This window comes from Chiloscyllium plagiosum, chromosome 7 (assembly GCF_004010195.1).
Source record: "Chiloscyllium plagiosum isolate BGI_BamShark_2017 chromosome 7, ASM401019v2, whole genome shotgun sequence".
Lineage (NCBI taxonomy): Eukaryota > Metazoa > Chordata > Chondrichthyes > Orectolobiformes > Hemiscylliidae > Chiloscyllium > Chiloscyllium plagiosum.
The window spans coordinates 97,067,049-97,081,054 of record NC_057716.1 but is presented as its reverse complement, the minus strand read 5'-3'; the positions used below and the strand labels follow the sequence as shown (position 1 = coordinate 97,081,054).

At 43.4% G+C, this 14,006-nt stretch overlaps 1 protein-coding gene across 1 annotated transcript in view; it reads left to right on the top strand.

Moving 5' to 3' along the window:
* LOC122551782 (contactin-associated protein-like 5) overlaps nt 1-14,006 on the top strand; it is a 1,086,426-nt gene that overhangs the window by 829,682 nt on the left and 242,738 nt on the right. The gene's annotated exons all lie outside the window — the stretch shown is intronic.

Here is a 14,006-nt window from a genome sequence, read left to right as displayed (position 1 = left end):
CTGGACACAATATTCCAAGTGTGGTCTCACCAGGGACTTGTAGAGCTGCAGCAAAATCTCGCGGCTCTTAAACTCGATCCCCCTGTTAATGAAAGCCAAAATACCATATGCTTTCTTAGCAACCCTGTCCACTTGGGTGGCCATTTTAAGGGATCTATGTACCTGCACACCAAGATCCCTCTGTTCCTCTACACTGCCAAGAATCCTATCCTTAATCCTGTACTCAGCTTTCAAATTCAACCTTCCAAACTGCATCACCTCGCATTTATCCAGGTTGAACTCCATCTGCCACCTCTCAGCCCATCTCTGCATCCTGTCAATGTCCTGCTGCAGCCTACAACAGCCCTCTATACTGTCAATGACACCTCCAACCTTTGTGTCATCTGCAAACTTGCAGACCCATCCTTCAATCTCCTCATCCAAGTCATTAATAAAAATTACAAACAGTAAAGGCCCAAGGACAGAGCCCTGTGGAACACCACTCACCACAGACTTCCAGGCAGAATATTTTCCTTCTACTACCACTCGCTGTCTTCTGTTGGCCAGCCAATGGGGTAGCTTAGTGGTTAGCACCACTACCTCACAGCACCAGGGACCCAGGTTGGATTCCAGGGTGACTGACTGTGTGGAGTTTGCACATTGTCCCTGAGTCTGAGTGGGTTCCTTCTGGGTTCTCCGGTTTTCTCCCACAGGCAAAAGATGTGCAGTTCAGGTGGATTGGCCGCACTAAATTGTCCATCATGTCCAGGAATGTGCAGAGGCTAGGTGGCTTAGCCATGGGAAATTCAGAGACAGGGTAGCTGGTTGGGTCTGGGTGGGATCTTGATCGGAGAGTCGGTGTGAACCCTATGGACTGAATAGCCCACTTCCACACTGTAGGGATTCTATGAGCAGCATGTGTAAGTTGGGGCTGGAATCAGACAAGAAGGGGTGCTGTAAAGACACGATAAGATATAGTGAGAATTATTTCTAGACCTCGTGGTGAAAAACCCTCCAAAAAAACTCAACAGAGCTGCAGCTGAGCTAAAAAAAACATAAGAAACAGCCTGCTGTCTTTGTCATCATGTAAACAAACACAGAAGCCAATGTTCTGTGATAAAAGACATAATGAGGAAAGTGAGCAATGAATCTAGTTTTGGAGGTGTTGGTTTGAGAGGAATGTTGTCAAATAGACCAGTTCAAATTCCTGCTTTGCTTTGCACAATGCCATTATATTTTTACAGCCCCCCGAACTGGCAGATGTGGCCTTACTCTGATGCAAAGGGCAGCACCTTTGGTAATGTGGAACCGGTCTGAAGTGCCAGAGCAGATTATGTATTCAAAGCCTGAAGTGCTTTCCCCTCGGTTTCAGTGATGTGTAAGCTTTAAAATCATGTCTCATACCTCTCCTTGGCAATGACAGGCACACAAATCAGATTCACAAATCATTAAAAGTAACAACATAGATTAATAACCTCATATTAAAATGCAAACAAAGCACAGAGGTTCAAAAACAAAGAGGTTACCTTAAATTTGTATTGACCTTTGTTTGGATTGTAATTGGACTGCCATGCACAGTTCTGATCTCTGCATTATAAAAAGGATGCTGAGGCAGCAGAGAGGTGCAATATGATCTACAAGGAAGACTCCAGACCTGAGAGGTTTTAACTGTCAGGAAAGCTTGTGGCCTATTTCTATCGAATCAAGAAGACTGAATGGTGACTGAATTATGATGGAGTTTGATAGAGCAGATGCGGAGGAAATACTTCCAGTTGTGAGCCGCACAAAGCTAAAGGCCATTATTAGAATAAAATAAAAACAGAAACTCAGCAGGTTCAACAGCATATATGGAGAGAAAGCCGAGTTGACGTTTCACGTCCAGTGATCCTGCTTCAGAACTCCTGAACTTTTTCACCAATTCCTCTCATCAATATAAAGTTGTCACTAATACATCCAGTGAGGACTTGGAGACCAATGTGGAACTGAAGTAGAAGACCGAGAAATATTTAAGTTTCCTTGACTTGGGGTCAGACAATTACTTCAGGGCAAAAGGAATAAGACGATACGTTGATATTGTGGTCAATTTTGGTCACAACGTAACAGGAAGGATGTGGAGGCTTTGGAGAAGGTACAGAAGAGGTTTACCAGGATGCTGTTGCGATTACAGGGTATGAGCTATAAGGGGAGGCTAGAGAAACTCGGGTTGTTTTCCCTGGAGTGGCGGAAGCTGAGGGGAAACTTGATAAAAGTCTATAAAATAATGAGATGCATAGATAGGTTTGGTTGTCAGAATCTTTTTTCTAAACTGGGGGTGGAGGGCATGTATTTGAGGTGAGTGAAGGAAAGTTTAAAGAAAATGTGAGGAGTAAGTTTTTTATATAGAGTGTTAGGAGTTTGGAAAACATTGCCAGAGGTGATGGTGGAGGCAGATATGACAGGAGTGTTTAATAGGTTTCTAGATAAGCACATGAACGTGCAAGGAATGGAGGGATATTGACTGAGGGCAGGCAGAAGGGATTTAGTTTAATTTGGCACATGTTCAGTTCAACATTGTGGGCTGAAAGGCCTGTCCCTGTTATAAAGCCTACATCATGGTGTTAATTTATTTACTTCAATATAAAGGATGTCTCTTACTTTCAGGTGGGACCCTCTTGAGACTTAGATGGACTGAGGTTGTAGCATCTAAATTCTTTGGTAAACCTGCTGCACTTGTTGTACAGCGTGGACAAGTTGAATGTGAATCCTCTTAACAATAAGAGTGTTAGGAGCATTCTCACTGTCTGTAAACCTGTGAGGAAGCAATGTGCCTTATTTCACAAGTCATCACAAAGGACTGGGAACAGTTGAGGAGAAATGACAAAGGACGAAGCATTGTTACCAGCTTGTCTGAGGGGAAATGTATCCTTACCTCTTCCTGGTATCGTGCTGTTGATTTTCAACTAGTGGCTAAGTCATAGATTCATGGAAATTTACAGCACAGAAGAACGCCCTTCAGCCCATCAAGTCTAAACAAGCACTTAACTACTCTGGGTAGAACTGTTAGTGTCTGAATCAAGATGTTGAGGGTTCAAAACCCATTAAGTGAACCTCACTTAAAAACCCAGACTAACACATCTAAGACCCCATTGGTGAAAATGATGTCTTTTGAATAAGAAGATAAAACAGTGGACTCATTTGGCAGGTATAAGAAAATCACATGGCCATTTTATTCCTGAAGAAGGGCTTATGCCCAAAACGTCGATTCTCCTGCTCCTTTGATGCTGCCTGACCTGCTGCGCTTTTCCAGCAACACATTTTTCAGCTCTGATCTCCAGCATCTGCAGTCCTCACTTTCTGCTAGTTGATTTTAACCTACTGCGAATCCTCTTGCAAGGATCCCTTCCTTGAAGAAGCTCTCCTCCTCCCTCTACAGTCGTTCCTGAAGAAGGGCTTATGCCCACAATGTCGATTCCCCTGCTCCTTTGATGCTGCCTGACCTGCTGTGCTTTTCCAGCAACACATTTTTCAGCCATTTTATTTCCCAAGTTACATCATCAATGAGATTATATGTTTCTCACTAAACTGCAGCTCAGTCGGATCTTACTGTGTATAAATTTGCTGTTATATCTTACATTAAAACATTTTTGGCTACATTTTTCAAGTGCATCATTGGTGATAAAGTATTTTGGGATGTTAGGACATTGTAAAAAGAGTTATATAAGTGTGTGTTTTACAATGGGCACTATTCTTCTTCAGTTTTATGTCCTTTCTCCAATAACATCTGATCATCTATCACCCCTGGTTCTCTGGCTCTCTCTCACAGCTCTCTTGTCTTGTTCATTTTACACCACATGCAAGCACACAAAATGTACAATCTGACAATATTGTTCAGTTCATAATCTGAACTATCGGCTCATCAATGTTAAACAGTACCTCATGATCAAACTGGTCTACTGCTTCAGCAAGAGACATTCACTCCAGTATCAGCAAAACACAAAACTTGTTTAGTCTTCATGTTATATTATTTCTTGTAACTTCATGCTGGAATGGGAGAGTATAAGGGAAACTTCAAAACTTGGTGAAGGTAATTTGGATAGGTTGAAAACAATCAAATCCCACGACATCATCATCCTGCTGCTAACCAACTCACCGAGTTGCTTTGGCACTCCCTCTAAGTTGTGCAGTAGCTCATTCGAGCAACTGCTCTGAATGTTTGTACTCAATCGGTGGACATTAATCAGTATGCTGGTCTCGCTCCCAGCACTGACATCTAGGTCAGTGGAGTGCTGCTATCTAAACTGCAATTCCAGAATTTGTCCTGTTTGCTAATATTGCATAATGTTTCATCTGTGGAGAAACACACTTAACAACATTAATGAAATCACTGGAGTCCTTTGCGAAGCAACATCAACAGTTAGTGGAGTAATGAGCAACTTCTTGTACTGTGGCTCCTTTGCTTCTGCTTTGACTGCGGTCTGTGCAACCACAAAGAGACCTATCCAGAATAAGGGACGTAGCTTCAAAATTAAAACTGGGCCATTTGACAAGAAATCAGTGAATACATAATCATTAGTATATAATATGCAACTCTCGAAGCTGTGATACAGGTCCAGGATTACTAACTAGACCTTATTGAAAGGGATTATCCATTATTTTGTTTGGTTGTCCTGAGTCCCTGAAGGAATGCCTTTTTTTCCTGGATTTTTAGGCCAACGTTGGGGAGACTTGGACACAGGAATATCAGATGAGTGGGACTGCAGCTGCATTCCCTCTAACTTTGTTTTCTCCGCATTGACCTCCTCGCTCCGTAGACGGCAGCAACTTCCAAATCTGGAAGTCAGCGCTGGGAACTGATTAACGTTCACCGATTAAGCATAAATATTCAGAGCAGCTGCTCAGATGAGCAACTGCACAACTTAGAGGGAGTGCCAAAGCAACTCTTTGAGTTGGTCAGCGGCAGGATGATGATGTTGTGGGATGGGTTGTAGGATTTGATTGTTTTCAACCTACCCAAACTACCCTCAACAAGCTGTGATGGTTACCAGAAAACTCTTCCCTTATACACTCCCACCAGCTCTCCCACTGTTCTGACACACCCCTTGTGTTTATGGTCATTAAAAATCACCCCCTATGTTTAGTGTGTACTCCAGAAGCTGGCCTTTCCCTCTGACCCCCATTAACAATGTCTTGGGAGCTACCATTGACCAGTAACTGAACTGAACAGGCCGTATAAATTCTGTATCTACACCACCACCTCTTCAAGTCATTCACCATTCTGACGTGAAAATGTGTCACCATTTCTTCCCTGTCGCTAGGTCAAGATTCCCTTCCTCACGGCATTGTGGGTCAACCTAAGTACATAGGATCATAGAATCATACAGCACGGAAACAGACCCTTTAGTCCAACCAGTCCATGCCGACCATAATCTCAAAACTAAACTAGTCCCACCTGACTGCTGCTGGCTCATATCCCTCCAAACCTTTCCTATTCATTACTTATCTAAGTGTCTTTTAAACAGTGTAACTGTGCCTGCATCCACCACTTCCTCAGGAAGTTCATTTCGTGCACGAGCCAGCCTCCGTGTAAAAAGCTTTGCCCTTCATGTCTTTTATAAATCTCTCTCCTCTCTCCTTACAAATTGCCTACTAGTCTTGAAATCCCCCATCCGAGGGAAAAGTACCTACCATCAACCCTATCTGTACCCCTTATGACTTTGTGAACCTCTACAAGGTCACCTCTCAACCTACGCACCAGTGAAAAAGGCCCAGCCTAGCCAGCCTTTTCTTCATATCTCAAACCTTTCATACCCAGCAACATCCTGGTAAATCTTTTCTGAACCTTCTAGTTCAAGAAGGCAACTTACCATCACTTTCTCAAGGCCAACTTGGGGCAGGCAATAAAAATGGGCCCAGTCAGTGACACTCACATCCCACGTGTGACTTATACACAAAACTCCTCTACCTATGGCCTCATAGCGAAGAGTTTTTACTTTGAAAGGGTTAGTTTCCCTGTGCAAATCAGTCATGATCTTATTTAGTCATGGGGGAGGGGTTATAAGGATCATTCCAGTTCCAATTGTCCCTCAGTGACTATTTTGCTAATGCTCCTGACCCTCTCGAGAGTATCAGGAGCAAGCAATGCTGTGCAGTCATGTCAGATGCTGCTACATGTTGAGTTAGTGAATTAATCTGCTCATAGCAATATGTGTTGTACAGGATCTGTCAATATTATGGATTGACTGTTGCATGGGTATCAACATTTATTGCGTAGGCAAAAGAAATATCATTTAGTGCCATAATGCAAGTATATTCTCTCATGATGAAATTGTGATAGAATTTCCTTCTGGGTTTCAATCAGAAATTACAGATAGAGCAGAGATTTGCTTTAATATTTCTTATATACTATTGTCTAGAGGTTTTCAATTCACCTTTGTGCCTTATAATTATTGGATTGAAAGCTGAAATAGGAATTCTTTAAGCGCAGAGCAGATGTTGACTAAAATACAATTTTCATACAAGATAATTCAATATAAATTCAGGCTTTATGTTTACTCAAACAATCCAAATGAAAATTGAATTAGTCATTCCAACAATGCGTATGTTACTGAGGCTTTTTTCTTACAGCACAGGAGGAGGCCGCTCAGCTCACTGAGCCCATACCAGATGTTTTATGCTCTTTTGGTGTGAGGAAGTGATACAAGTGCAGTCTTCAGCTGAACTAGACAAATTGGTCAGGGCAGGAATAGTCATCAGCTTTCTACCTGGTGGAGGACTCCAATTGCAAACATGTTTTGTAGAGATATAGAAAATTGGAGGAGGAGTAGGCCATTCAGCCCTTTGAGCTTGCTCACTGTTCAAATACAATCATAGCAAATCATCCAATTTATCAACCTGTTCCTACTTTTCCTTTATATTCTTTGATCCCTCCTGCTGCAAGTCTTATATTCCAACTTCTTCTCGAAATCTTAAAAGGCTTTGGCCTCAACTGCTCTCTGTGGTAGTGGATTCCACAGGCCCATCACTCCCTGGGTGAAGAAATTTCTCATCATTTCATTCCTAAATGGGTCGACCCAATTTCCTCAGACTGTGACCCCTGATTCTAGACTCTCCTGTCATTGGGAACATCTTGCCTGCATTTTACCCATCTAGTACTGTTAAAATTGTATACATTTCTTTGTGGGCCTTCCCTCAGTCTTCTGAACTCCAGTGACTATAATCGTAACCAACTCAATCTCTCCTCATATGTCAGTCCTGCCATCTCAGGAATCAGTCTGGTGAATTTCACTGCATTCCCTTCACTCAAAGATATCCTTTCTCAGAGAAAGTGACCAAAACTGCTCATAATACTCCATGGTGTGTTATCGCCAATGCGCTGCAACAAGACATCCCTGCCCCTGTACTCAAGACGTCAATATCATACTTATTAGTACCTCTAAATATTGCAGCTCAGAGTGAAGGTAGGCACATCACTGTATGCCCATCAGTCCCTTGGTGTTTAGCCTGCAATTCACTTCTCTTATTGTGTGAAGCTTAAGGTTGAGTAACAACCAGGTTCTTAATCAGAGGTAATTAAGAAATAAAGAATAGACCACCCACTATACAGTGTCAACACTACTTCCATTACAGTGCTCTCTCTCTCTCACTCACTCACTCTGTCTCTCTCTCTCTCTCGCACACGCGCTTAAACACACAAACACACACATCATTCCTAGGGTATGTTGATGTTTGAAACAAACATAGAAAATATGCTGGAGAAACTCAGCAGGTCTGGCAGCAACTGCACTGAAAGAAAACGAGTGCTTATTTCGAGTCCACTATGACTCTTCCTCAGAATATGATGGTTCTTGAGTATTGGACTCGAAATATTAACTCTGTTTCTCTCCCCAATTTGCTACAAGACCTGCTGAGTTTCACCTCATTCTCTGTGTTTGCTTCAGATTTCCATGATCTGCAGTATTTTGGCATTACTGTGTCAAATTTGGCTTTTTAAAAACATGCACATGAGATGTTAATGTCCCTGTCGGGGTCAACAATTATCACCCTTCCCAATTACCCAGAAGGCAGTTAAGAGTCAGCCACACATGGTTGAGGGTCTGGAATCACAGAAGGTCAGACCAGGTAAGGATGGCAGATTTCCTTTCCTAAATGATAGTTGTGAACCAGACTTTTTTTTTAACAACAATTGACAGTGCTTAAACAGTTGGATTTTAATTGGCTTTTTAGTTGTTTTCTGAATTAAATTTCACCATCTGCCATGGGTGAGATTTGAACCCAGGGTATTAGCCAGGGATCAGAATTATTTATTCTGTGATATTACCACCACAGCACCATCTCCTCCCAATGACTATTGTGTGCCCAATCCTTGTAGTCCAATGATAATGATTTTTCACCAAGTGAATCTCTCCACCGCTCAATTGTGAACCACTACTTTGAAAAAAAATCTGAAAGCATTGACTCCTGATTTTTCATGCAATTAGTTATTTGCTGATCACTGACTAAAGAAAACAGATTGCTGACATTTGTTCATGGGATGTAGGGATTGATGGCTGGGCCAATACATGTTGCCTACCACTAATTGCACTGGGGAAGGAGGTGAAGAGATATCTTCCTGAACCACTGCAGTCTTTTGGGTTCAAGAACACCCATGCTGCTGTTAGGTGAGTAACCCGAGAATTTTAACCCAGTGACACTGAAGGAATGGTAGTATAATGGTGTAAGGCCACTTTTGGAATACTGTGTTCAATTCTGGTCTCCCTGCTATAGAAAAGATGAAACTTGAAAGGGTTCAGAAAACATTGACGAGGATGTTGTCAGGGTTGGAGGGTTTGAGCTATAGGGAACAGCTGGATGGGCTGGGGCTATTTACCCTGGAGCAATGGAGGCTGAAGGGTGGCTTTACAGAGGTTTATAAAATCATAAGGGACATGGATAGGATGAATAGGTCATTTTTCCAGGGTAGGGGAGTCCAAAGCTCGAGGGTGTACTTTATAGTGAGAGGGTAAAGATTTAAGAGAGATCAAAGGGGCAACATTTGCATGCAAAAGGTTGTGCATGTATAGAATGAACAGCCAGAGGAAATGGTGGAGGCTGGTACAATCACAACATTTAAAAGGCAACTGGATGGGTATATGAGTAAGAAGCATTTTGAGGGATGTGGGTGCCAAATACTGGCAAATGAGACTAGATTTATTTGGAATATCTGGTCAGCATGGACAAGTTGGACCTAAGGGCCTGTTTCCACACTGTACAGCTCTATGACTCTACATTTCTAAATCAGGTTGGTGTGTGACTTGAAGGAGAGCTTACAAGCAGTGATGTTCTCAAGCATCTGCTGCCTTGTCGATCCAGATTATAGAGGTCGCAGGTTTGGAATGTATTGTATGAGGAGCTGTGGTGAGTTTCAGCAGTGCATGTTGAAGACAATACACACTTCTGCCACTGTACATCAGTGGTGAAGAGATGTTGAAAGTTATGCATGTGGTGCCAGTCAGGTGAGCTGTTTTGCCGCCAGTAGTTTTGAGCTGTTGAGTATTGTTGGAGCTGTCGCCAACCAGTGATTTGTTTAATTGTTCACCACCATTCATGAATGGATATGGGAGTGCTAAAGAGCTTCAATCTAATCCATTGGTTATGGAATCGCTCAGCTGCTTATGCTGTTCAGCATGGACATAGTGCTGAGTTGGAGCTTCATCAGGATAATTTTTAGGTATGGCGAAAATGAGGACTACAGATGCTGGAGATCAAAATCAAGATTAGAGTGGTGCTGGAACAGCACGCAGGTCAGACAGCATCCAAGGAGCGGGAAACTCGACGTTTTGGGCAAAAGCCCTTCATCAGGAATTTTTAGGTATGCCTGGTGCTACACCTAGCATGTCCTTCTGCACTCTCCATTGAACCAGGAATGGTCCCCTGTCTTGATGGTAATGATTGAGTGGGGATTACGAGTCATGAAGTTTAGATTGTCCTGGAGTAGAAACCAGCTGCTGCTGATGGTCTACAATGCCTTATGGATGCCCAGTCTTGAGTTGATAGATCTGTTGAAGTCTGTCCCAGCACAGTGATTCACAAAATGATGAATAGTATCTTCAACGTGAAGATGAGACCTCACCACCAAAAGGACTGCATAGTGTCACTTCTATCAATACTGTCATCGATGGGTGCATCGGTGTTAAGTAGATCATTGAGGATGAGATCAGATACATTTTACTCTTTGTGTCCTCACCACTTACTGCAGACCCAGTCTGGCAGCTATACCCTTTAGGACTCAGCCAGATCAGTCAGTAGAGGTGTTGCCAAACTATTCTCAGTAATGGACATTGAAAACCCCAAAAAGGGTACATTCTGCATTCTTGCCCCCTTCAGGCTTCTTCAAAATGCTGTTCAGCATGAGGGGAACTGGTTCACCCACTGAAGGAGAGGTTTTTTGTCGTAATATTGTCCATTTTTGACCTGATGTCATGACACTTCATGGAGTTTGGAGTCAATGTTGATGACTCCATGGACATCTCCCTCCCAACTGTATGCCACCATCTTGCTACCTATAATGGGTCTGCCCTGCTGGAGGAACAGTAGATTCATAGGAAAGGTGATGGTGTTGTCTGGGATATTGTAAGATAGTACTGTGAGTAGGCTGGAGCCTGGCTATCCCAGGGGACAATTCTGGCACAAACCATCAGATGTAAGTAAGGAGGACTTTCAAGGTTGATAGAGCTGTGTTATCATTTCCATCTGCCTAATCCAAAGCTGGGTGGTCTTTCACATTTACTTTTTTTGTTTTGATTTGTAGCAGTTTGTTAAAACCGAGTGGCTTGCATGAGCCATTTCATGAGCAGTTACAACTCAACCACGTTACCGTGGATATGTAGTCGAAGAATGTAGGGCTGGAAAAGCACAGCAGGTCAGGCAGCATCTGAGGAGCAGGAGATTCGATATTTTGGGCATAAGCATGAGGTAGCGCCGAGGTTACACGAGGAGGTTGAGCAGTTCATCAAAATTCACCAACACCTTCCAACCAAACCTCAAATTCACCTGGACCATCTCAGACACCTCCCTCCCCTTCTTGGACCGCTCCATCTCTATCTCCGGTGACCAACTAACCGCAGACATTTACTACAAACCGGTAAAAACAATGACTGCAGATGCTGGAAACCAGATTCTGGATCAGTGGTGCTGGAAGAGCACAGCAATTCAGGCAGCATCCGACGAGCAGCAAAATCGACGTTTCGGGCAAAAGCCCTTCATCAGGAATAATGAAGGGCTTTTGCCCGAAACGTCGATTTTGCTGCTCATCGGATGCAGCCTGAATTGCTGTGCTCTTCCAGCACCACTGATCCAGAATCTACTACAAACCTACTGACTCCCACAGATACCTGGACCATACCTCCTCCCACCCTGCCTCCCATAAAAATGCCATCCCTTATTCCCAATTCCTTCGCATCTGCCACATCTGCTCCCAGGAAGACCAATTCCACCATAGAACAACCCAGACGGCCTCCTTCTTCAAAGACTGCAATTTCCCCTCCCACATGGGTGACGACCATAGTCATCACTGTCCACCCCACTAACCTCTGGATACATCACATCATCCTCCGCCACTTCTGCCACCGACAAGCAGACCACACCCCTGAAGGTATATTTCTCTCCCCAACGCTATCAGTGCTTTGGAGAGACCATTCCCTCTACGACTCCCTTGTCAGATCCACCCCCCTCCACCAGCTCACTCCCCACTCCCAGCACCTCCCCCTGCCAATGCTCGAAGTGCAAAACCTGCACCTACATCTCCCCCCCCCTCCCTCACCTCTGTCCAAGGCCCCAAAGGATCCTTCCACATCGAACCAAAATTTGCCTGTACTTCCACGCACGTTATCACATGTATCCGTTGCATCAAATGTGGTCGCCTCTACATCGGGGAGACAGGGCGCCAACTTGTGGATTGTTTTAGAGAACATCTCTGGGACACCCGCACCAACAATCCCACCGCCCCGTGGCCGAGCACTTTAACTCCCCCTCTCACTCTGTCAAGGACATACAGGTCCTCGACCTCCTTCATTGCCAAACCCTAACCACCCACCGCCTGGAGGAAGCGTACCTCATCTTCTGCCTTGGGACCCTGCAACCTCAAGGACCAATGTGGGATTTCACTAGTTTACTCATTTCCCCTCCCCCAACCTTACCCCAGATCCAACCCTCCAACTCGGCACCGCCCTCTTGATCTGTCCATCTTCCTCCCCATCTATCTGTTCCACCCACTTCTCTGCCTGTCACCCTTTCCCCCCCCACCCTCATCTGCCTATAACATTCCCAGCTACCTTCTCACAGGTCAGGCAGCAACGGAGGAGCAGGAGAAATGATGGCAAGACCAAGTAAGGATAATGGATTTCCTTCCAAAACAAAACATTGAAAATCAGGTGGATATCTGCAACATTGACAGTTTTTAGTATGGTCACCAATAGTCTGAGTTTTAATTCCAGACTTTTTATGGTCAGATCCAGGCCCATGTTCCCAAAACACCATGTGAGATTTCAAGTTTGTTAGTCTAATAACATGAACACAACACCACTGCCTCCTCTTAGAGAATCTCGACATACACCATTCAGCCATCAAATCTGCACTGAGCCTCCCACCCAGAACCAGCCCCCACACTAATCCACCTCATCTGCACATCCCTAGTCACCATGGACAATTTAGCATGGCCAGACAATTTAACCTGCTCATCTTTGGACTGTGGAAACCAGAGCACCGCACAGAAACCCACACAGACATGGGGAGAACGTGCAAACTCCACACAGTCAGCCAAGACTGGAAACAAACCTGGTTCCTTGGCATTGTGAGGCAACAGTGCTAGCCACTGAGCCACCGTGCCCCCGAATGATTTGGAGAGTTTGTCAGAAATTGAGAGAATTTATTTTCCATGACTTCAGAATTCTCCACAACACCTTAGAGCCAGTTAAATACTTACGGTAGTGTGGTCACACTCACAAGATAGGCACATAATAGCCACTTTCCACACGACATGTTCCTAGAAATATCAGTGTGACAATGACCAGGTAACTGTGGTGAAGTGATATTGTTCACTTGCCTCTAAACATCAAACACCATAGCCAAGACTCAATCTGGGACTTAACAGCTGTGGAAAGTGCAAAATAATGTCATAGATTCATACAGCACGGAAACAGCCCCTTCAGTCCAACCAGTCCATACCAACCATAATCCCAAACTAAACCAGTCCCACCTGCCTACATTTGGTCCATATCTTTCCAAATGTTTCTTATTCATGTACATATCCAAATGTCTTGTAAAAATTGCAAAAGTATCTGCGTCCACCACTTCCTCTGGAAGCTCATTCCACACATTAGCCATTGACTGTATAAAAAAGGTTGCCCCTCATAGCTTTTTAAAATCTTTCTCCTGTCACCTTAAAATTATGCCCCCTAGATTTGAAATTGCCCATCTCTGAGTCAGCATACCTACTGATCACTAACCTCTTACAACAGGTTAGCTTGTTGTTCCAGAATAACCTTGCTATAAAAAAAAGTTACAAAATGCTTTGTCTGCCTCCTTGGCCGTTAATCTTCAGGAGAGAGAAGAGAATTACCAAATTACTACTTTTTCGATGTCAAATTCCACGTATCTTCAACCAGAAAATGTAGCACTCAGGCCTCATGGATCCCCATCTCAAAGCTGCATATATAAGAAAGCTAATCGAATATATTAAAAAAAACTTGAATTAATAAATTATTTGGCTTTCATTGGAAGAAAACTGTACTAGTGAGGTCGTGGGTCACTCAGATCCAAGGTTAATTTAAAAAATCAATTAAATTCGAGAAATATCCTTTGAAGTATGGATTCAATATTATCAATCTTAGAGTTAAAAATTAACAAGACCAGCACGAGGAAAGCTACTCTTTAATACAAAGTCCCAACCAAAATCCTCTGGGTACAGCTTCCCAGTAAGTATGTAGGATCAGTGAATTTATGACAAATCTACTTATTTTGGCTCTATTTGTATTTTTCATATTCTATTTCATGAACGGGAATATAGCACATGG